Source organism: Serinus canaria, chromosome 1A, assembly GCF_022539315.1.
Source record: "Serinus canaria isolate serCan28SL12 chromosome 1A, serCan2020, whole genome shotgun sequence".
NCBI classification, from domain to species: Eukaryota; Metazoa; Chordata; class Aves; order Passeriformes; family Fringillidae; genus Serinus; species Serinus canaria.
In genome coordinates this window covers 19643999-19665482 of record NC_066314.1, presented here as the reverse complement: position 1 = coordinate 19665482, position 21484 = coordinate 19643999, and the positions used below count along the sequence as shown (strand labels likewise).

The window sequence follows — 21484 nt, the reverse complement described above, 5'->3', positions numbered from 1 at the left end:
AAGTATGAGTAATAGGTGTGTTGTGCTGATAGGTTCTGTAACCCTGGGCATTTGCTACTGAAGAAGAGCCGGACTCTTCTTTCCCCTTTCACCTTCCTATCCCATCAGCCTCCAAGCTTTCTGAACCAGCACAGATTGTTACCTCTTGACCTCTCTCACTTCTCTGCTGTGCTGCATGGATGAACAGTTGTTGGGTGATGCTGTGTCAGACTGTTTATTGTTTTTCCATTAAGTGGGTGTCATTTCCCATGGCACCTATTACCTGACCACAGTCTGAGAGCCACCACCCTAGTCCTGCTGGATAAGCTCACTCCTACACAAGTACCAAAGGGCACTGCTGATTTTCCACCTTCCAGAAGAGGTCTAACTGTGTGTGGGTACCCTAGTTTAGGTATTGGCTCATACTAACCACCACTAATGGTAGCTTTTGGGGACAGATTGGTGCGGCCTTAATTTCCTGAGATCACATTATCACAAAGTGGTTGAGAATTGGAAGAGACCTCTGGAGATCATCTGGTCCAACATTCCTGCTCAAGTAGCTCCTCCTAAAGTCAGCCATTTTGAATATCTCCAAGAATTGACACTACATCTGGGCAACCTGGGCCAGTGTTTGGTCATCATCACTGTGAAAAAGCGTCTCCTGATGTTCAGAAGGAATCTCCCGTGTTTCATTTTGTACCCCTTGCCTCTGGTCCTGTCACTGGCACTACTGTAAAGCAGCAGGCTCCACACTCTTTGCAGTCTCCCTTATATATATATTTTTATATATTGCTATTAATGTATATTGACAAGATCCCCCACAAGCTTTCTCTCCTCCAGACTGAACAGTTACTGCTCTGTCAAGTTTTGTTCACAGGAGAGGTGCTCCAGTCCCTCAATTGTGTTTGTGGCTGTTGGTTTAACTCTCTCCAGTATGTTGATGTCTCTCATGTACTCAGCCCAGAACTGGACATAGTACTCTAAGTGTGGCCTCACCTCCTCAACCTCCTGGTAACACTCCATGTGATGCAGCCCAAGACACCATAGGCCTTCTTTGCATGTCTCTCACTCATGCTGAACCTGGTATACACCAGGACCCCAAGCTGCTTTTCTGCCAGACTGCTTTCCAGCTGGGTGGCCCTCACCATATTCTGATGTCTGGGGCTGTTCCCCACTGGTGCAGGACTTTGCACTTCTCATTGTTCATGAGGTTGGACAATGGACCTGTTGGTCCATTTCTTGAGTCAGTCAAGGTCCCTCTGTATGGCAGCAGGACTCTGGTGTATCAGCCACTCCTCTTGGTTGTGCCATCAGCAAGCTTGCTGTGGGTACACCACCCCACCATCCAGATGACTGGTGATGATGTTGAACAGTACTGGACCCAGTGCTGGCCTCTGGAGAGCACTGCTGGTCACTGGCCTGAACTTTGCACTGGTGATGGGTGTGAGTTTTCTAGTGCCAGGCTCTGAGCAGCAAGGATTAGGGATTAAAAGTCTCTTGACTGGCTCCTGCTGGAAGCCAATGGAAGCTTGTGTGAGCAAGATGCAGAGACACAAGGAGTTGGGCAGTGTTTGCAGTGTTGCTTGACAGGTGAGGAAGAGAGCTTTCAGAGGGAGATATGTGTTTGTCTTGTAGGTTAATGCCAATTTGTACAATTTTACCACTAGTCTTGAACATAGTTTATCACCAGCTTAAATCCCCAGCTTCTGGAGTCAAATAACTGAGAGAATGTAAGCATTTTCTTAACAAAATAATAATCTTCCTGTTCCTGGTATTAACTTGAGAAGGAAGAGCAATTTAAATCTGAATGCTTAAAAATGAAAGGTAAATAAACGCATGCCTTATTTGCCACCAATGGACCTGAGATCTTTGATATGGCCAGGACCCAGATTGTTTTGCAGCCTGCATACCTGGGTGTCTGGGTGGCTCAGGTCCTGCAGGACTGCAGGCACCCCATGATAAAGGCTTGCTGCTGGAGTGCATATGCATTATGTTGAGACATGTGTCGTGCTGCTTGGGCTACCTCCAAGAGACTTTAATATGCTTGTAGTCATCCTTTGTCTGCAAAAGTAGCTTTCAGGCTGAGTGTTGTTCCCCTTTCTTTATGGGCAGGGGTGGAGTTCGGTGGTTTCCATCTTGCCCCCTGTTCCTTGTGCCTCTTTCTCATTCTCTGCAGCTGGTGGGAACTGCTTCCTCCCCAGCTGATTCAGCTTCTGGAAGGGCTGTGCTTTGTGCCAGACCTGAGAGATGTTTTGATTTGGGGGTGATTTGTTTGGGGTTTTTTTAAAGTACACAGTGCTCTTTTGGAGGTTTTATTTTTAAACTCTATGTGTGAACGTGTACCCAGCTTGCCTGTGGTGAGGTAAGCAGCTGAATTTGCACAGGGGAAAGGTGTGGTAGCTCTCCTGTGCAGGCAGGGAGGCATAGGGGTGGCAGCAGTGGGAAGGAGGCAGCTCCCCAAACCAGCTTTGCCGCTGCCAGAGGATTGGCAAGGTGCAGTGCCATCCTTCCCCAGGTGCTTCTGCACTTTCCACCCCTCCCCAGAGTTGCTGCCCACTTGCTAAAAGCTGGTAAAACAGAGTCCAAGGAACTCCCTGAGAGCTGGAGAAATTTTTACTTCAGCTCCTTGGTGGCAGAACTGAAGGCATAGCCTCATCTGCCATAAGCACAGACCCGGCTGGAGTGGAGCTGGGTGACAGCAGTGACAGCAGTGCTGAGGTAGGTGTGCCTTGTACACACTTCTATAGCTAAATCACTCTAATTTTGTTCTAGTCCAAAACAAAGTGATCAAGCTTGGGCTGTATCTATGAACACAACGAGTCTTCTCATGCAGGATGAGTCACAAGATCAGTGGAAATGGTTGTGCCGTAATGGAGCTGGAGAGGGGCCGAGGCTGAAGCTCCTGGTACTCTGAATGAGATTTTCAGTGCCTGTGCCTGGGTTCCTCTCCAGTAACCTCATTTTTTCCTGCATTGGAGCTGGGTTTATCATAGTCCTGGAAAAGACACAGGCATTAGCTGCATTGTAATTGCCTTGCTAAGGAACTTCTAGTTAGGTATTAGTTTTTCCTGGCTCACCTCTGTGAGGAATCCTGTCTAGCAGCCAAAGAGAGCCTAGCCCTTATAAAAACCACCCATAACATTGTCTCTGAGCATCTGTTAGCTGTGTCCCAATTGGCTTGAAGGATCTGTGTACTTGGGGCTTGTGAGCAAAAGCTGTGTGAAGCTGCCAGAATTATGCCCTTGGCTGCAAAAAAAAAAAAAAAAAAAAAAAAGCACATAGAGTCCAATTACTGCTTTAAGCAGTATAAAATAATGTTAAATAACTCCTGATTTTTAGATTTAATTAAAATGTAAGGCTGCATTGGCACAGCCACTTCTGAATTCTCAGTGAGTGGTAGGAGTTTTCAGCAAGGTCTACAGGAGAAACTTTGAAATTATTCTAGTTATGCTGGAAGACAGAGATCCAAAAATATTTGGCCTTGCTCACTGTGCTGAACATGTTCCTGTTCATGCTTTTTGTTGCTTGTTCCCAAGTGACAATGACACATTCACTTAAATCATGGGGGAAAAATAAGATTTTAAGGCAGTTGATTATGAATCATAACAAAACCAATCCAACCACCCTGTGCTGGGGTCATAAGAAATATGTAGTTCAGCATTTACAGTCATGAGAAAAAAAGAAGTTTGGAGAAGTAAGGCACCCAAAGTAGCCTGCAAGTCACTGTTTATTAATACAACTTGACAAGAGTGATTTCTGTGACCCTATCAAAGCATGTATTTTCCAGTAATCTTCCTTTATTTGTACCAAGATTGTCTGGTCTGACTGACAGCTAGTTTGCTTGTTCATTCATGGAGTGATCTGTTTTGTTTTCTACATCTATATGAAGCTGAAGAAGAAAATTGCAGGTAGGCTTTTTGTAGGGAGACAGGGGAGACAGTCTTTCCTGCTCATCTGTGTGTGTGAAAGTTGCAAGCTGTGTTAAAGGGAGAAAAGAAAATCCATGTTCTGCTGCTGTTTCTGGAATATTGTTATAACACCTTTCTAATGAAGCTCTCATAGTGTGGTGATGGAAGTCAGTCCCAGATGGGCTCTTGGCAAAAATGAATTTGAAGAATTTAAACAGCTTCTTTAAAAATCTGTTTATTTGTGTTGTGTGCTACTAATTTAGCTTCCTAAATTTGTGGTTTTTTCTTCAAGATGGAAGAATTAACAATCATCAGAGTGTAATAACATTTTTCTTAGCTTTTTGAATCATATTTATTCTAAATAGAAGGCTATAACTTCAGTAATTATATTTTATGTTGATAGTGTTTAAATTATTGAAGGGAACCTCAAAGCTATATTCTGCTTGGACCTTTTGTTCCAGAAAAATAAATTCCAAGCACTTGGGCTTTCCTGAATTACACATTTTCTGAGAGGGACAGTAAAACCAATCCAGCCTTGGAAGTCCTGGCCTCTTTGCCAGGATGGTCAATGTGACGTTGAACAATGCTTGGGCAAGTGCATTTATGAAATGCATTTATGAAAATTCATTTATGATTGAAAGATGCAAACCTATTTAATTATCTACTGGCAGATACACATGGTAAATTTCCACTGTTGCTGCATCACTTAAGTATGCTCTGAAGTACAACTTCTTCCATGAATCTTGCAATATTTCATGGACTATTTTTTCTTTAAGCCCAGTTCCCTGAAGTGACACTATAAATAATTCCAGCTTTCAATTGAATTCCTGTATTTCAAAAAATGTAATGAAAGACAAAAACAATGGGAGTCATTGCTGCTCAAAAATCACACAATGAAAATAAAGACATATGGACAGGAATGGGGATGCCCCATGTGTTTGGCTTTATGGTTGGGGATTTTTTCCATGGGAAGAAAATCATCCGAGAAATCAAGAAAATCATTGCTCTGGAAATATTTGGGGTTGGCACAACCACTGCAAAATGCAGTACCATTCACCGAAGCAAATAGTGGTAATGTGCTCAGATTCCATTCTGATCCCTTCCTTCATCATTTTCTGATGGACCTAAGCTACAGCTGTCACCACGCTAAACGGAGGACAGATCCAGGTTTGCTGAAGTTAAGGGGAGAGCTCATCTTTCCTCCTCTCCTTGTTAGGGTGGTGTGGGATCCTCAGCCCTGAAGTCCCTGCTGCCCATGGGAAATGATGCACCCGCACTGAGCGAGGGGTTACTGCTGTCTGACTCAATGTGCATGAAGGTGTCCCAGCCCAGGGGGCTGAGGGTGGCACCTGTGTGTGGTAGGTTCACAGCAGAGCTCCTGCCTACACCCCTGTCCTCCAGTCTGAGTGGGCTGAGGACACGCGTGTTATTAGGTGCCAAAATCAAGGGAAGCTTAGATGTCAGTTATTTTAAATAGCATGACTCATCCCTTATCCTTTTGCCTTTGTACTCTGTCGTTTCTCATGCCTTTGCTGCTCTTGGGCTACAGATCCTTCGCTTTGCTAACACTGCTGTTGGTATCTTCAAGGCAGCCAGATTGCAGGGACTTGCCTTCACTGGACCAGACATGTCTCTTTGATAGTCGCCTGGCGCTTTTTGAAATGTCAGTTCTAAAAGGCTTTTCACACTAAAAAAAAAAACCAAACAATTTCTGGTAACAAGGCACTGGAGCTGGATGCTCTTCTTGCAGAGCTCTAGAGGAATAAAAATAAGAAATTGCTCCTATTTTGTTGTCTGCTTAAATAAACCAATAATATACCAGTCTAGTGAGGGCTTTTGGGGGTCATGTAAGGAGATTATCAGTAAATCTTGCTCCTGTACTACGTAGTTTTGTAGAAATCAGAATAGGAATAGAAGCAGTAGATAAGAGAAATATAATGGAGCATAGAGGAGACAGCATGTCTTCTGTAAAGGGAATTTGCTTCTTGTGATTCTGTGCAAGTTTTGGAGGGAAGCTACTATATGGATACCAGAAGTATCCATATAGTACCAGCAGATCTAGCTGGTACTTTGTAAAAAGCTTCTTTAAAAATAAAAATAAAAGCTATATTTCACAGAAATATTTTAGAACCACAGTTGTCAGGGAATGAAAGAAAAAGTGCAAAGTGATTAAAAATAGGAAAGAAATAAATGGAATATCTGATTAGCATCCTTGCTCTGTAGCAGCTATTACTGGGATGAGTCCGTCAAAGATCTGTTGTTGGAGCTGTTCGACATATTCATCAATGATCTGATTTTAAGTAGATGACAGAACTTGGAGAGAATACCAAGATTATTTACAGTAATCTGACCTGAAGCTGCCTGAAATTACTTGCAGAGACTCTTTCAACACAGAGCTGGAAATATGGGGAAATGAAATTCAGTGTCAAAGAATGCAAAATAATGCATGAAGGTGGAAAGGAAATAATCCTCTTCTTTCTGAGCAGCTAAAAAACCTTAACATACTATTGGAGGTGCAGTGGATAATACTTTTTAAATGTCAGTTCAGTTTGCAGTGGTGGTCAGTAAAGTAAATAGAAAACAAGAAATACAAGGAGAGGAGTAGAGAGCAAAATCATAATTATCCCAGTGATTTTATAGATCCATAAGCTTTTGAATCTTAGATACCCTGGAGGGTTCTGACCATTTGAGAACCTTTTTAAGAAAGTTTTTTAGTTTTTTTTAGAAAAAAAACCTCTTCAGTTGATGTGAAAAATAGCACAAGACAAAAAATATTGTGTCATTTAAAAGTACAGACTGGGAACAATGCAATAACCAGACAGCAGACCTAAAGTCCAGTTCCCTCTTCTGCCCCTTCTCCTGTTTGAGGGAAAGCTAAATCACAGAATTGCTGCAGGAAGCTTTTAGATGCCAGTGATATGGAAAAAAGATTAGGCACATACATAGAAAATAAGACCTTTGCTAACTTTCAAGCCTTGATGCAACTTTCAATTTAAGGAGTCCTGAAACTCATTTTTCTTAGAAATCTGGGAAGATATCTGGCATGAAAAATGAATGGTCTTCAGTGGCTGCTGCTGGCTACTGTTAAAATGTGGTTCATTTTCCCTGACTGTCTTCAGCAAGACACCTAATTTCTAGCTCTGTACATTTATTTACAGCAAACAATCATCAGGGGATGGGAAGAGGGGAGGCTGAGGTGATTCATGCAAGCCTGAGATAAGCACCTAAACCAGGGAAGCTGAATTGCCCCTGGGAGGGCTCAGTCTCCTTGAAAACAGAAATAACCTAATGACTAGTTTGGGCTGCTCTGCAGAAAGTGAGATGAAGTCTGTTCTCAGGGGAGTGTGCTGGACTAGAGGATGTTTCCTGTCTTATCAGGACAGCTCTCAGGTTTCTAAACAACACAAAGCTGTGCATCAAAGTAGATGGTACCAGGGGCCTTAATTAAAAATGCTTAGCACAACCACAGTGGATGTGTTGGGCTGTTTCTCAAAAGGGTCTGGAGCTCATTCAGCAATGAGAGGCAAGGGATGGCTCTGGATGATAGTGTGTGTGAAGATGGGCTCCAGCTGAAATGGCCAGGTTCAGCAGTGTCATCTTCTTTTGCTTCCAGCCTTCTAAGGGAGATGGTGTTGTCAGATGAGGGGCTCAAGCACTCAAAGAAATGGAAACAAATCTTGATGGAATAAGGAACAGACATACTTACAGATTAACTTTTAAAAGTCTTTAATTAATGTATTTACGTTTCCTGAATAACATCCTACACTGAGTTCACTTCAATACATTGAAGTGGTGCCCAAGAGAACAAATGTCATTAATTTCATAAAAGGTTGCTATCTTTAAACTACATGCAGTAATGAATAGCTCTGCAGTTTGTGTGCTGGGGGTTCTAGAGCTGAGCACCAGCATGCTGGTGAGCCAGTGGAGGAGCCCACTGAGGAGCTCTGAGGCAGTGTGTGCACTTGAGGGATCTGGAGGAGGTCAGATTTCCTTGTTCTTGTGGTGTTTTAATTGGCTGTATACCATCCATGAGGGCAGCTTGCCTAATGTGATAACTTAAATATAGTGGAGATTGCTTGCAGTGATAATAGATAAAGTAATCTGCTTTACTAAGGGCCTAAGATGGGTACAGCATTTCCCTACAAGAGGCTAGTTTAAAAGTAATGAAGCTCATCCATCTACCGCTGCAAACATCTCTTCTGTGTTGCTCAACTGCCAGTTGTAACAGGTGAATAATTCTTTTTTTCTTGGTGTTCAAAGCAAGGTAGTAAACAGGTAAACTCCCCAGCTCAGATTTAAAGAAGGGTGAACCTCAATATTTATTTGTTTTACCTGTGACTGCATCACTGCTTTTGTGAATAGTAGACCTACCAAGTACGTGCCTGTCTGGTTTTTAGTTTTGTGTTTCTAAATTACCACCAGATGCTTTAAAAATGACATAACCATGGGGTGAGTGTGATCCCATGCTGTAGGGTGTGAAGGCATTAGTCACCGTGGGCATGCCTGTGGTGGAAGACAGGATTCCTCCACCAGCCCACGTCACAACTGATGGCCCAACATGCCTAGGGTTTTGTTGTTTCTTGCCTCTATCACTGACTCCCTGCAAACCCCTTACAAAAAAGAAAAATCACCATATCATGGGGGAAGACCCAGTCATCCATTTTTTTTTTTGCAGACCAGTTAATATGATAAAGGAATTAAGAGCATGCTATCACCCAAAATTTTAATTGAATTGTTTTAACTAGCAGTGCTGTGGGAGATGTAAGGATTTAAGATATGCAAAAGAAAAAGCTGTGTTTTTTTTAAAAAACCACACTTAATCAGCTATCTATCATTCCCATAACAAGTCCCATATAACTCCATCATATTGCTATTTCAAGTAATTGAAAAAAGAGCTGCTGAAGCACCCAGGAGAGAAGGGAGTTGCGAGATTGAGTACTTTTGGATTGCTGTCACAAACAATCTCGTGTTGAAATACTCGGTAGTACAAATGTCATAGATATATCCCTAGTCAGCTGGCTTTTCATTAGAAATGGAGACATTGAAATCTTCTCATGATTCAATTTATGCTGCAGTGGGGTAACCTGGAGAACAATTCGGGACAAAAGGGGAGCCTTTTATAATAGGTCTTTTCCAACACGTTACCAGAATTCAGAGTTATAAGACTGTTTTGCACAATTTTTCAGGGTTACTTGCTGCTTTCAAATATGTATTCTGCTACTTAAAAAATAGCTCCCTTTTAAATATTTTTTTTAATTAGGTTTTTAAATATATTTATTTTATTCATTTATTACAGACCCTGTAATGTCAAAACCAATATGCTGTAACTACAAGTAGGCATTTATTGCTGCTGTTGCCACTGATACGAAATGACTGACATTCAGAATTGGGGGCTGTGGGAGGTTTAGGTGGAAGCAAGCCTGAAATATTTCTTTCTGCAAGACAAGGCAACCTAACCTTTTTTAATAGAGAGATGCTTGACACATCACAAAAAAGCCAAACCTTGTACTTGGGGAATTATTTCTGAGCACTGACAACCAATCAGCTTAGCGGCATTAAGGAAAAACTTCCTTCTCCACCTGTTCTGGACGTGTGAAAAAAGGCATTTCAGATGTGCATAGCTTCCGTGTGCAATTAGCTGGAGGATTGGCTGCTTGTGATTTTTGAATCATTCAGGAAAGTAACACCTGCTTGGCTTCTAAAATTGTACCTTCATGATAGCACCACCTAGTAATTATTATTCTGAGTCATCGGCTAATGCTCATTACCACTTCATAATAGCAGTATAATTAAAAATTCAGTGCCATATTCCAGTGAGGATGAAGCTTGGAAGCTAAAGACATGGCTTTAGAGAAGCTAGTTGCATTATTTTACTCCACCACATTTGTTGAATAGTTTCTGAATGGTCCTCAATTATTCCTGTGCTAAAGTCACCTCTTCATTTTTCCTGGTGTGTCTTGAATATGGGTAAGTGTTGTGAGGGAAGCAATGCCAGAGCAGCAAAGCTTGACTATCTAAAAAGGGGGCTTTTGGTTTGGCCCTGGAAGAAGTTGTGGTCAGATCTTGGTGGAAATGAGCCTCTGAACTTGTTGCTTTGAAGGTCAGAGGGGACCCATGGAAGCAGACCCTGTCTGACAGGTGAGAGGCTGACTGGAAAAGCCAGTCTGCAATGGTTAATTTTGAGTTGGAAAGGCACTTTGTATTTTTTCTTCAGTTCAGATGCAGGTGTACCCATAATGTTGGTTTGCCTTGGTTTTTCTGTGAAGAAAATTGACTGGGGAGTAGCCAGTGGTCTTTCCTCAAGGATTTATTTCATCAGTGAGGTGTGGGTGTGCTTATAAAATCTGCTAGATTCCTAAGAACAGCTTGATCCAGTGGATTGGCATTCTCTGATCAAATCAACTCTAAGAAAAAGACCTAACACCTATGAGCTGACACAGACAATGCTTATTACCTCTTTATCATCCTCTCTTTACCTCCTCTACTAAACTAAATGGATTGGCTATAGTGTCTGTCTTTAAGTCGGGCTCTAAAAAGGGCATCTATCTCCCATCTGAGCTCTTAGCAATGTAATGACATTAGATTCAAGAAGTCAGTGTCAGAAACAGACACCTTTTAGGAAGTCCAATGTTAAATGATGTAATTAGGTCTCACAATTTCAACATGGTGCTTTGATGCTGTGTGTGTTGGAGTATCACGTTTGCTCTCTCTCCCCACTTCCCTGGAGTGGCTGTGCTAGCAGGTAAACTGTGACCCTAGTGATCTTTCACGTTGCTCTCTTCCAAATGATATTCCGACACTGTGAACTAAATTTTGGGTCTGCTTTCTGTGTGGTCTTGTTTGGTTACAGTAGCAATGCTGCTGTTCAATTGAGTTTATTGTACCTCGTGATCCAGGTCATCATATCTTTGAACTTGACTTGTGCTTTTGTTCAGGTCACAGGAAAATTGATGAATGATGGATTTGTTCCAGCACTATCTTTGTTAACTAGGACTTTCACATTCCTGGAAGATTTTTGCTTCAGGTTTTGTTTCTTATGAAGATGAGGAGAGCTGGTATACCAAGGATTGAATGATAATCATTGAGAATGATGAGCTATTTAATCTGCTTTGTTAACTTGTGTGACATCTGTTTTTAAATAGAACTGTTTAGTTATAAGAGCTTAGTTATAAGATGCTTAGTGTGCCGAAAGACATAATGTGCCTTCTTAAACTAAATTTGTCAGGTTGGGGACATTTTCTGGGTAGGATTATAAGTCTCATTTTCTTAGAGCTATATTGACTATTTTCCTGATTCTCTATCTTAATTTTGTATGTTCTTCATTTTCTATGAACATTTAGGTGCTCAAGATCAGTGTCTTAAATGGTCTGCAGTTTCCACAGAGAACTTATTTTCAGTCCCTAAATGTTGCTAAAACACTTCCTGTTTTGTTGTCTGAAACATTCTTATAATGTGGTATTTAACAAGTCTTCAACCTCAGCAGCTTCTCTGCTCACACTCCTAAACTTGTGGGAGCAAATTATTTAGGCTGACAGCTCAGCATTTTAACTTTAAAAAACGTATAATATCTTCTGTGACTTTCTCAGAAAATGGTACCTGCTGACTTCCAAAACTCCGGTGAAATACTGCTGTGGCAGGTTGGGCAGGTGCCTGAGCCTCCATTTTGGTGTGCCTGAAATCCTCAGGTTTTCCAGCAAAAGGCTGGTGAATGGAAAGCCACTGCTGAAGTTGGGGCACCTGAGCCAGATACACCCAGCAGCCCATGCTGTGCTAATGGCAGCTTTAGGGACACGTTTGCTTCTCCATTTTCCTGAAAGGTGTCTGATGAGAATATAACGCTGACCTGTTCACAGTCAGGGTGGCATGATGTGCTTGCTATTGCTGTTAGTACCTGCAATTCAGCCATAGTCTAATATTATAGATATGGCTTGCTTCAACTTAATTTAAGGTAATATCCTACAATATTAAGGGATATTTATGAGCTCTTTGAAATGAGCTCTTTGAAACTCTTTCCTCCTGCTCTTAGCATCACTTAGTCTTGTTGAATGCTTTCAATCTTGAAACAGATTTCAACTAGACATAAAGAAAGCTGAGTAGTTGTGCTAATTCAGTTGGCTCTGTGGTATTTTGCTCTTGCATATGTACTTTGCTGTTCTGCTTCCCATTTTATTTGAATCTTATGCTCTTGCACTGCTAATGAGTAATTGTTACATTTAATGATGTGTATTCTGGAGAGAAAAGAACACAGTGGAATGTTGTCCGAGGAAAATAGGTATCCACCCATCTCTCTACCCATCCCCCCATCCATATTTTTAAAATAAGATAATAATTTTCCCAACAGTATCAGAAAGGTGATTCTTGCACAAAACACTTGCGGTCTGTTAACATGACACAGGACCTCCTTAACCCCCACATCCTTCTGCAGATATCTTCAGCTCTTTTCAGTTTTTTTTAACCTGCTTGGCAACTTGGAGCTAAGGCAAAGAAAGGAAAGAGAAAGACTTGCCAGAGCAGTGGGAAGAGAGATTGCAGGCTGGGAAAGGAGTTTGTGGTTTGGGGAGGGAGGAGGAAGCTGGGAGGTGGATGTGCTCTCCCCATCCTGGAGGAAACTTGAGAGCTGCTGCTTCTGCTACCTCTGCTCATTTCTCTTCTCATGCAGAAAACCCAGCCCAAATTTCCTGATATACTCCATCAAAATTTTGCTGCAGCGTTTTATTTCACTCCCTTGTTCAGTGTCTTCAGTTTCTTAACAGAGCTATTGCTGGTCCCTTCCCTAAAACAGCCGAAGGATTGGAGTATGTCCTTCTCTCTCCCACTTTGACCTCCAAGTCTTCTTGCATTTCAAATAGAAAGCACTCTGTGGCAACATACATATTTTTATCTCATAAGTAAGAGCTCTCTCAATTTGCAGTGTACTTCTTTAGTGAGAGAACTGGGGCAGAGTAGTTATTTCTCCTCCTTGAATGCTGAACAGTCATTTTCTCTTACACCTTCCTGCCTGAACAAGTTGCTTCTCCACTGATGACAGTGCTCCTTTGAAGTAAACTGTAGTTTGCAAAGAAAAATCCTTATCAATACCATGAGGCTGAGGTGTGTGTGTGTGTGTGTATATATATTTATAACAAATCCTATTATTGGGAAGTTATATAAGAAAAAAAAATACCATCTCAGTGGTCACAGCTTCAAGAACTGTTGGGTATTATTACCATTGTCCTTGCTTCACAGAGAAACTTCCTGCAATGAGTTGTCCACGATTTTGGACAGAGATCAAATGGCTAACAGTTATATTTTATTTTTAGTTTGGACTGGCATAGTTACCAGGAATATTTCCATATTGAAGCACTGCAAGATGTTTCTGCAAATAACTACTCTGCCATATCCACACCAGTGCTATAGGCAGACAGGCAGAACTAGGACACAGGTTCCAGTCATGTTCCAAACTTCACATCTCTTTGTAGTCTTGGGATATCTTAAGCTTTCCCCTAAGTGCCTTTCTACTGGTCATCCTAAGGAGGATGTCTTCTTCTTCTTCTGTTGCTCTCAGTGCTTGCATGGCCAGAGACAACTGAAATAAGTTGATTTATTAATTTACTTTAAAATATAAACAACTTTCTAGTTTTGTTTATTTTTTTAAAAATCCACGCTGCCTCGGGTGCCAGTTAACAAGGTATGGTACAAGAATGGGCACAGCTGATGTCAAAGCATACAGGGGCATGTGTGATAATTCCTTAAGCCATTTTTGCTGCTTAAAAAGACTTAGTGTACAGCTACTCCTTCAGTCACAGCGCTTGATACTTGTTAGAGCCTCTGTTTAGAAGGCTGCAATTCTTTGCTTCTCGGCCTCATAAGGCTATTTTACTAATGAGATTGTTTTCTGAGAAGTTGAAGTGACAAGTTCAGAAACGATAGCCATCAGTCGCTGTACATGGAAGAGTTACCTGGATTCTAAAAGAGAAATCCAGGCTGCTGCATCTCTCCCTGAGAAGAAATAGTCTAGTGAGCCTCTCTTCTATTATCATGGTGGTACAATTTGAAAAAAAGTTTCCTACTGCTTCCTTCTTGCAGGAGAGTCTTGGTTTTTAGTCCAAGGTCTATTGGGTTTATTTCATTATCCCCATTACCTCCTGTGATAAAACACCTTGCTTCTCCCTTCTCCTCACTCTTCCATATTGGACCATTTGAGAGTTCAGCAGCTTCTCACCTTAGCCCTGGTGGTCTCAGAATTAAAAACTCAGCTGTTCTGGATGCTTTTCAGTGTATACTTTGTTCATGAGCAACAGGAGTCCCACAACAAGTGGCTCTGAAGCCACAGAGATGTTGAGCTGATCCTTTGGGACCAGTGGTACCACTGGTTAGTAAAAATTCTGCTTTTGGAAGACATACAGAAAGAATCAGAGAAGTGGTATTTGCTCCTGAGATAGGGGAAATACAGCTGAGAGGCTGTAAGAGATGTTGAAGAAACAAATCATACTTTTGCTGAATACAGACAAGACTTCTGGAGTCTAGATTAGCCAAACAGCCTGAGACTTGAGGTGTTTTGAGCATGTCCTCTCTAAGATACCTCAAAGGGATTTGATCATCAGAAAAAGATGCACATGCAGCCTCTGAAGATGCTGCCCTCTGTTCTCAAGATCAAAAGATTATTTAATCTCTCTGAAAAACAACCAGTGCCCACTTTGCATTTCAACTTGTGCATGTACCAGGTGAAAAAGGAGCCAGCACTACCAGTAGCTGGAAACTGGCCCCTGGCCCTGTGTGCCAGTGTGCTGAAACCAATGCTCACCACCTTTGGGGCAGCACCTGCCCGTGTTTGCAGTGGCTTCTGTCCTACTACCCAGCAATGCACCTCCTGACGTCCCCAGGGTGAAAGGCGCAGTTGACTGAACTGCTGTGCTGAGCAGCACGGTTGATTTGAATCCATTCTTTTTGCTTTTATATTCTGCTAGCAGAATCTTTCTCTGGGTCCTTTACTGGTATATGTGGATGCTTTGAAGTTTCAAAAGTCTATTGTTGTAACTCCACGCCAGTGAGGACCGCTAGTCTCACTTTGCAGACATAGAAATGGAAGGTTGAACGACGTGGTCCAGCCCTGGTTCCTCGGGGATCTTATGTGTCACAGCCCCAAATCATCACAGTGCCTCAACCTTGGCCCCCAAGAGGGGGCATTTGATTTGTGGAGGGAAGAATAAAGTGTGAGAGTGGCTGAGGGAGTTAACTGTGAGACAAGAAGAAAGGGATATGGTCATGTTTGTGTCACTGTGATGCTGTGCCAGCAACTGCCTCAGCTCCCTGCTGCGACTTGTCTGGGAGAGATGCCAGTGGGTGCCCAGCCCAGTGCTGACAGCAACTACTCATCTTTCATGCTCTCCTGTCTATCCTCATGTGAAGTGTTATCCTCTGTACCGCTGGCGCTGGGCAGCTGCTCTCTGGCACACCCAAGGTAGTGGTTTGCTTCCAGGGCTGTTGTGATGGCCAAAATCTGGCTTCCCCAGGGCATGCAGCCTAGGAAGGGTGTCGTGTCCATCCCCTCCTTTTTTTAATCCATAGGAACAATGTGAGCTGCAGTTTCAATTTTAGACTTAAAATTGGCAGCCTTTCTTACAGACCGGCCCTGGGTGGTGAAAGGTTGGTTGGTGTAATGTGATTCTGGTACCTTGGAAAAGGCCTGAAGAGCTTCTTGGAGGCCATTAAAAACTTCTGAATTTTTGGAAAGTGACAGTCTTTTAGGCTGGGAACTCATGTGGCTCATCTTTTGCAGGAAAAGATTGATGGTCTTCACGGTTTGGCTCTGTAACGACCATTCATTCTCCTGAAGGAAATACAGAAGCAGACCACTTCTTACTTTGTCTCAGAAGTACTGAGACAAAGTCCCCAGACCCCTTCCTGAACCTGACCATATAAATCTCATCCTCTGATATAGTAAAGGCCCTGGGCTTCCTGAGTGTCAACTGGAGTTATAATTTGTTTTCCAAAATAGCAAAAACTCTGGATTGTGTGTACTTTGCAGTACTTTCTTCAAGATCACCTGCTAACTACATTTACACCAGCTTCTGGAAAAACATGGCTTGATCTTACTTCTCATATGTTCAGGCCACCTTATTACTGCAGGGAGCCACCTGAGAAATGTGTTAATGGCCTTATGCCAGCATGCTCAGTTCTATAAAAACTGCTGAGATGAACCTGCTCCAACTGCTGAAAGCCAGAAACAACTATCCTCTTGTCTACACCAGGAAAACTACAACTTGTTAATTTGCCATCGGCCAGCAGCTGCTCTTGGGCTGGCAATGGCGGAACTGGTAAATGGAGCTTAGGCACATTTAACACCATAATAAAACATAATTTTGAATTACGGAGCAGACTGGTAATGCTGCCTATTATCAAGGTTGTTTGACACTTCCCATTATAAGACTCTATTTTCAACCACTTACAAGTTTGCCAATTTTTAAAAGCTTTCATTGAGATTTCTTTAACTTGGTGTCTGCCTCTTGCTGAATATTCTGTTATTATTGTTTAAAAAGAAAAAACAGCATTTAGCCAGAGCAACTCAGCTGTTTCTGAGAAAGAGGACTGAGAAAATACCTTGTTAGTCCTGTTAAATTTAAGTGACCTTTTCTTTCAACAGCTCAGAGGCAGGATTTGGCAACAGAGGGGAGTTGCTGTCACAGATGCTTGTGCCTTTTCTCTGAATATTGACCAAAAGAGGTTGACGTGCAAGTTCTGAAAACATTTCAGTTAACGCCAGCCTGCAGGTCTTTAATTCATGGCAGCTAATTTGCCCATAGAGGTGATGCCTGCAGGCTCTGCAAGTCTGGTCTTCAGAGAGGGGAAACTGGTTCCTACCCAGCCCCAGGAGCCTGGCTCTATGCACAGACACTGGGGACATGAGGTGCCCAATTCCCTATGGCTCTTGACTGAGCCTGGGCCATACAAAGGAGGGGGATGACAGATTTAAATGGGGCAGAATGCATTAGTGTTTGCAAGACAATTTTTGAGTGCTTTTGGGAGCTTTAAGGTGTGTGTATAAGTTAAGTCCCTATAGGTAATAGAGATGTATGCACCTGTACACTGTTCACAGTAGCAGTTAGCTTAATACATTCCTTGTAACTGTCATCTGTTAAGCTACAAAATGCAAGCCAAAAATAAAATTTATTGATAGCGCATGTCAGTCTTTTTTGGTTTTTTTTCTGGATATAATGGCAGAAATGACACTATTTATCATAGAACACTACAGGCAATTAACACTGAAATTACTTTTACCCTTGTTCACTGTAGGTTTTTCACCAGGAACATGTGGCTCTTTAGTTATTCTTTGGTATTCTGTTAAGACACTGTTGAATCTGGGTGCTACTCATGCCTGCATGTTACTGCAGGTGCTGGTGAAATTTCAGTCTCTCCCTACAGCACTCACTTCCAGTGTCTGAAGGGAAAAAAAAAAGGGAAAGCAAGGAAGTCTGTCTGCTTTTAACTATGTTGCCAGTCCACTGCTTACAGTAGCAATGGCCTAGCCATCAAAATGGTCTTATTCATTCAGTTTTCTATTGGCCTACTTACATCGAAATTGTGGGAGCATCTCACAGCTTGTTTTGCAGAGCTCCTAAAATTGGCAGGCTCAGCATCTCTGGGTTGGCACACAAGCAGTAATCTTTATCTACTACATATCTACACCTGCAAGTGGTGGGGTAGCTGAAAGCCTACACCAAAGGGCTCAGAGAAGCATGAAATCAATTATACTACTAATTTTCAGGCAAACTAGATTATGGTGGGGTTCAGCTATCCAAAGACACAAACTTTCATTTGGTGATGAGGCATGGCTGCAGGAAGACTGCACTTTAATTTAAAAATTAAATTTAATTAAAATTCATACCTTCATTATGTACTTTTTGGTGCATAATGATATCAGGCTAAGACACTTTAAACCTAAGGCAATTTTGTTTGTTTTCTTTTTTTTTTTTCTGATTGTCTGTTTTCTAAAACCACTTTGAGGCTGAATTTGGATGAGAATCCTTTAATGACCCATCAATAAAACCACTTAGCAGAGCTGAATAGCAACTGTGACAGGTGACCTTCCTTTTCTCACAAGTGCTCTATTAGTTCTCATCATCTTGCCCCAGGTCACTTTTTGTGGCCTTTCAAGGCCGTTTATTTTTTTTTCTTTGAAATAAACTGTGTTTCTTTCCATCTGGAGATGAGCCCATGGCATTTGTTGGGGGGGTAGGTCACTCACAGGAGATGCCTTCAGAAGAATATTTTGTTTACCATGGCAGAAGTGCTCTTACTGAAGAGGAAGCTGAGGGAGGGGAGGAAGGGCAGTGGGAAGTGATGCTTTAAATGTGTCTGATTCAAAGGACGTGGGGCAGTAAAATCCTTATCTGTTACTGAATTCTGCTCCATATTTGAAGCTGATGGCGTCACCTACCCCAGGTTTTCTGAGCATGTTTTGATGCACAGGTGAAATAATCTCCTCTGTGAAGCTCAGCCATTGCTTCAGTTTTTCTCCAAAGTCTATGCAGTCAAGAAATGACTGTTGGATCTCTCTTTTCTGTCCAGCCACAGTACTGCTCTGGTTTCCAGGTTTGTCTCCATACAGGTGCTGCTTAGTTCTTCCCAACTCTCTGATATCTGGCATTAAAAGCAATTAAATCCTTTCTCCTATGGTGTATTAGCTAAGCTTGTGACATTCAGTGGATTTACAGCTGCAAACAAGAGGCTTTAAAAAGAAAACCTGAATTAATATTGTTTTTATTCCTGTGACTTGTTCTGTGTAACTTGGATCTTTGCAACAATGCTGGTAGGTGGTAGTGATGAATAAATAATCAAATCTGTTAGTAAAATGCTGCATTTTGCTCTGATTTACTTGCAGATATTTGAAGTGGATATGAAATCGGGCAGAATTGATGTGCAAGGGGAGGGAGAAAGAGACAGCTTTTTATGGAGGTATCTGTTTCTTTAAAGTATACTGAGATGTTATACTGCAGTACTGTGATCAGGAGAGTTTAAGACTGTCTGTATTTCATGTTTTAATGGTAACTTTTGCTTATACAATTTTGCTTTAGACATGAAAATGCAATTTCTAAGGTTTTAACAGGTAAAACAAGAAACTTTGCAGGGAAAGAACTAGAAGTGAAGTTTCTGGAGACATGTTTTCTTTTTCTAAATGCTGACAAATAACTCCTGCCAAATGCTACATAAAGGAGAAAAAGAAACATATGGCAGTTCAACAGGAATGAAAAGATGAGCTAATCCAGCATCCAACAAGTCTTTGGATGAGACTATAATAAAACCAACCAGCCTTTATCATGCTTGATAGCACCACTATAATTAGGAGTCTGTCACCAGCTTCATAATGAACTCTTAGCCCTATTTTCTGGGGTTTATAGTCTGGTAGTAAGAGTCACTTTGGATTGCAACTTGGCATACTAGACCTCTCTGTGCAGAAGGCACAAATCTAGCTTGCAGGTTTTAAATAAACTGACTGTTAAAAGTTCAGGGGGTTGTGCCAGTGATGAGCGAGTTGTGCTCATAATCTGTCCTGAGTGTTAAGGAGTTAGTGTCTAGGGTGGTTTGTTTGCCTTTAGCATGGAAAATACAAATATGCAGTTCAGAATCCTGTTGTGCTCTCACACTGCCTTGTAGGAATCAAGAATGTAAGGAATCAAGATTTTTATTTACTTTTTTCCCCTCCCTTGGTTTTATGATCCCTACATCTGCCCTAGCAGAAGCTGATGCTGCAGGGCTGGGGACCAGCATTTGCTGTGCTCTGCCTTAAAAATGTTCACATAAGGAAACTCATTCTTTGCAAGTTAGGTTTTCAGTCTTAGGGAGAACTCTGGCAGACAAGGCAAAAATGCAGCTTGCTTCTTTCTCTCTTCTTTCCTTCCATCCTTGAGGCTTAGTTAGCTGCTGGCAGAGGGACTGGCTGTGCAGAAGATGTCTCAGTTGAGCACAGAGACATGCAGTTAATTCTGAATAAATGGGTCTAAGCATAAGGAAGTGTCCAATTATTTTCTGAACCCAGAATGATTGTATATCTAATCCCATGTACTAGAAGCTGAAAGGATCTCTCTTTAAATCTTCTGTGTTGTCCTCTCTTCCTTGCAATGCAGGAGTTTCTCAGCAGCTCAGGATGTGTAATGTAGCTGTTTGAGAATGTTCACAGGAGACAGGGCAGAGCTCTCACAATAGCATCTCCTCTGCAGAACATGGGTCTAGTAATGAAAGGTCAAATATTTGTATGCTAAGGCTGTGGGTTCAGGTTACAGCTAGATGCCTAATGAGATTTTCAGAAACATTGAAGCTCCCCTGCAGCCTTGTCTGTCAGACTCCTTAAGAGTCTGGTTTAAAAGGAATGACTAGGCAACCTCAATAACTTGAGAAAAACCTGAGTAGGTCAGTCCTGTCCCAGTATGATTCAACCTTCCGACTTGTGTGTAAAAGCAAAGGTGAACTGAAGTGTATCCAGTTCACATTTAATATACAGTAAATGTTAACTTTCCCTCCCAAACACTTTGGGAGAGTCTTTGATGTTCATTTGATGAAGGTGAATAGGGTGGGAGAGGACTGATATTCATGAGGTGCTGCAGTAGTCCTAAGTCTAGCAGGTCAGGCAGCTGAGTGGTGCCTCTGAGTCATTGTAGGGAAAAAAAAAAAAAAAGAAAGGCTTAAAACCCACACATATGAGTGCTGGAGACCAGGGAGTGGGGTGTGTCTCATAATTCCTCTAACTCCCTGCTGTACTGCTTCTGCTTGTCAGAAAGAGACAGTCTGTGCTGCTTTTCTGACAAAGAGACCTCCCCAAAGCTCTACATTTATGAATTAGTAATTCATAAATTAGCAGCTGTAGGTTGGCAGTCTCTTCAGAGGGCTATGCCAGGTTTTGCTCTCTCAAGTGAGATGCTGACCCATAAAGGCTATGCCTGTAAACTCAAGAGTTGAGAAATCTTGTCCCTTGAAGAGACATCATGCTGTTGGGGGCCATCATGCCCTGTGTCTAGGAGAACCCCATGGGAGCCAGGAAATGCTGCCTCTTGCAGATCCCTTGGCCCTTAGCCCTGGATCCTGCTGTGCCCCATTCAAACCCTGCTGGCACCCCTGCTGCTGACTTCTGACCTAGCTGGCCAGGGAGGACAATAGGAAGGAGAGTGGTAACATATGTGCCTCTATACACACACATTCTTGGCTTCCTCACCTCTATCTGCTGGCAGGCATGTGGTAGGAAGCAGCTGCTCACACTACTAGTTGCATTACACTCTTCACTGGGCCCTGTGCTTCCAGCAGGAGCCACGAGGCACGGATGGGAACCAAACTGTGACAGCCTTCTGCAGAAAGAAGGAGAGGTGGTGCAAAGAACAAGGGAGACAAGGCAGGCAGGGACCTCTGCTTGGCTCTCAGAGTGCAGATGTGCAAAGTCCTGGCTTGTGGCATGAGGAGATAAAGGGGGACCTTTACCACTGGGGTCCCTACTACTGGCTACTTGAGTGGACATTACAGGAAAGCACCGAGTATATTCCAGCATTCCTGTAAGAGAGACATGTGTAACCTCCAAGAGGAGCACTGGGAATGAGTGAGATTCACTCAGCCATCTTCAAAAGCCACGAGCC

The 21484-nt window shown here is 42.3% G+C and overlaps 1 protein-coding gene across 8 annotated transcripts in view; it reads left to right on the top strand.

Annotated features, from left to right (window-relative positions):
- The window catches only part of PLXNB2 (plexin B2), a 252479-nt gene that overhangs the window by 25539 nt on the left and 205456 nt on the right, over nucleotides 1-21484 (top strand). For 3 of the 8 annotated variants that reach the window (XM_030237868.2, XM_050982943.1, XM_050982952.1), the window contains one exon: nucleotides 18748-18821. The exons of the other annotated variants lie outside the window; for them this stretch is intronic. The gene's annotated coding sequence lies outside the window, so the exon portion shown is untranslated. The remainder of the gene's footprint in view (nucleotides 1-18747; nucleotides 18822-21484) is intronic. 8 annotated transcript variants of the gene reach the window in all.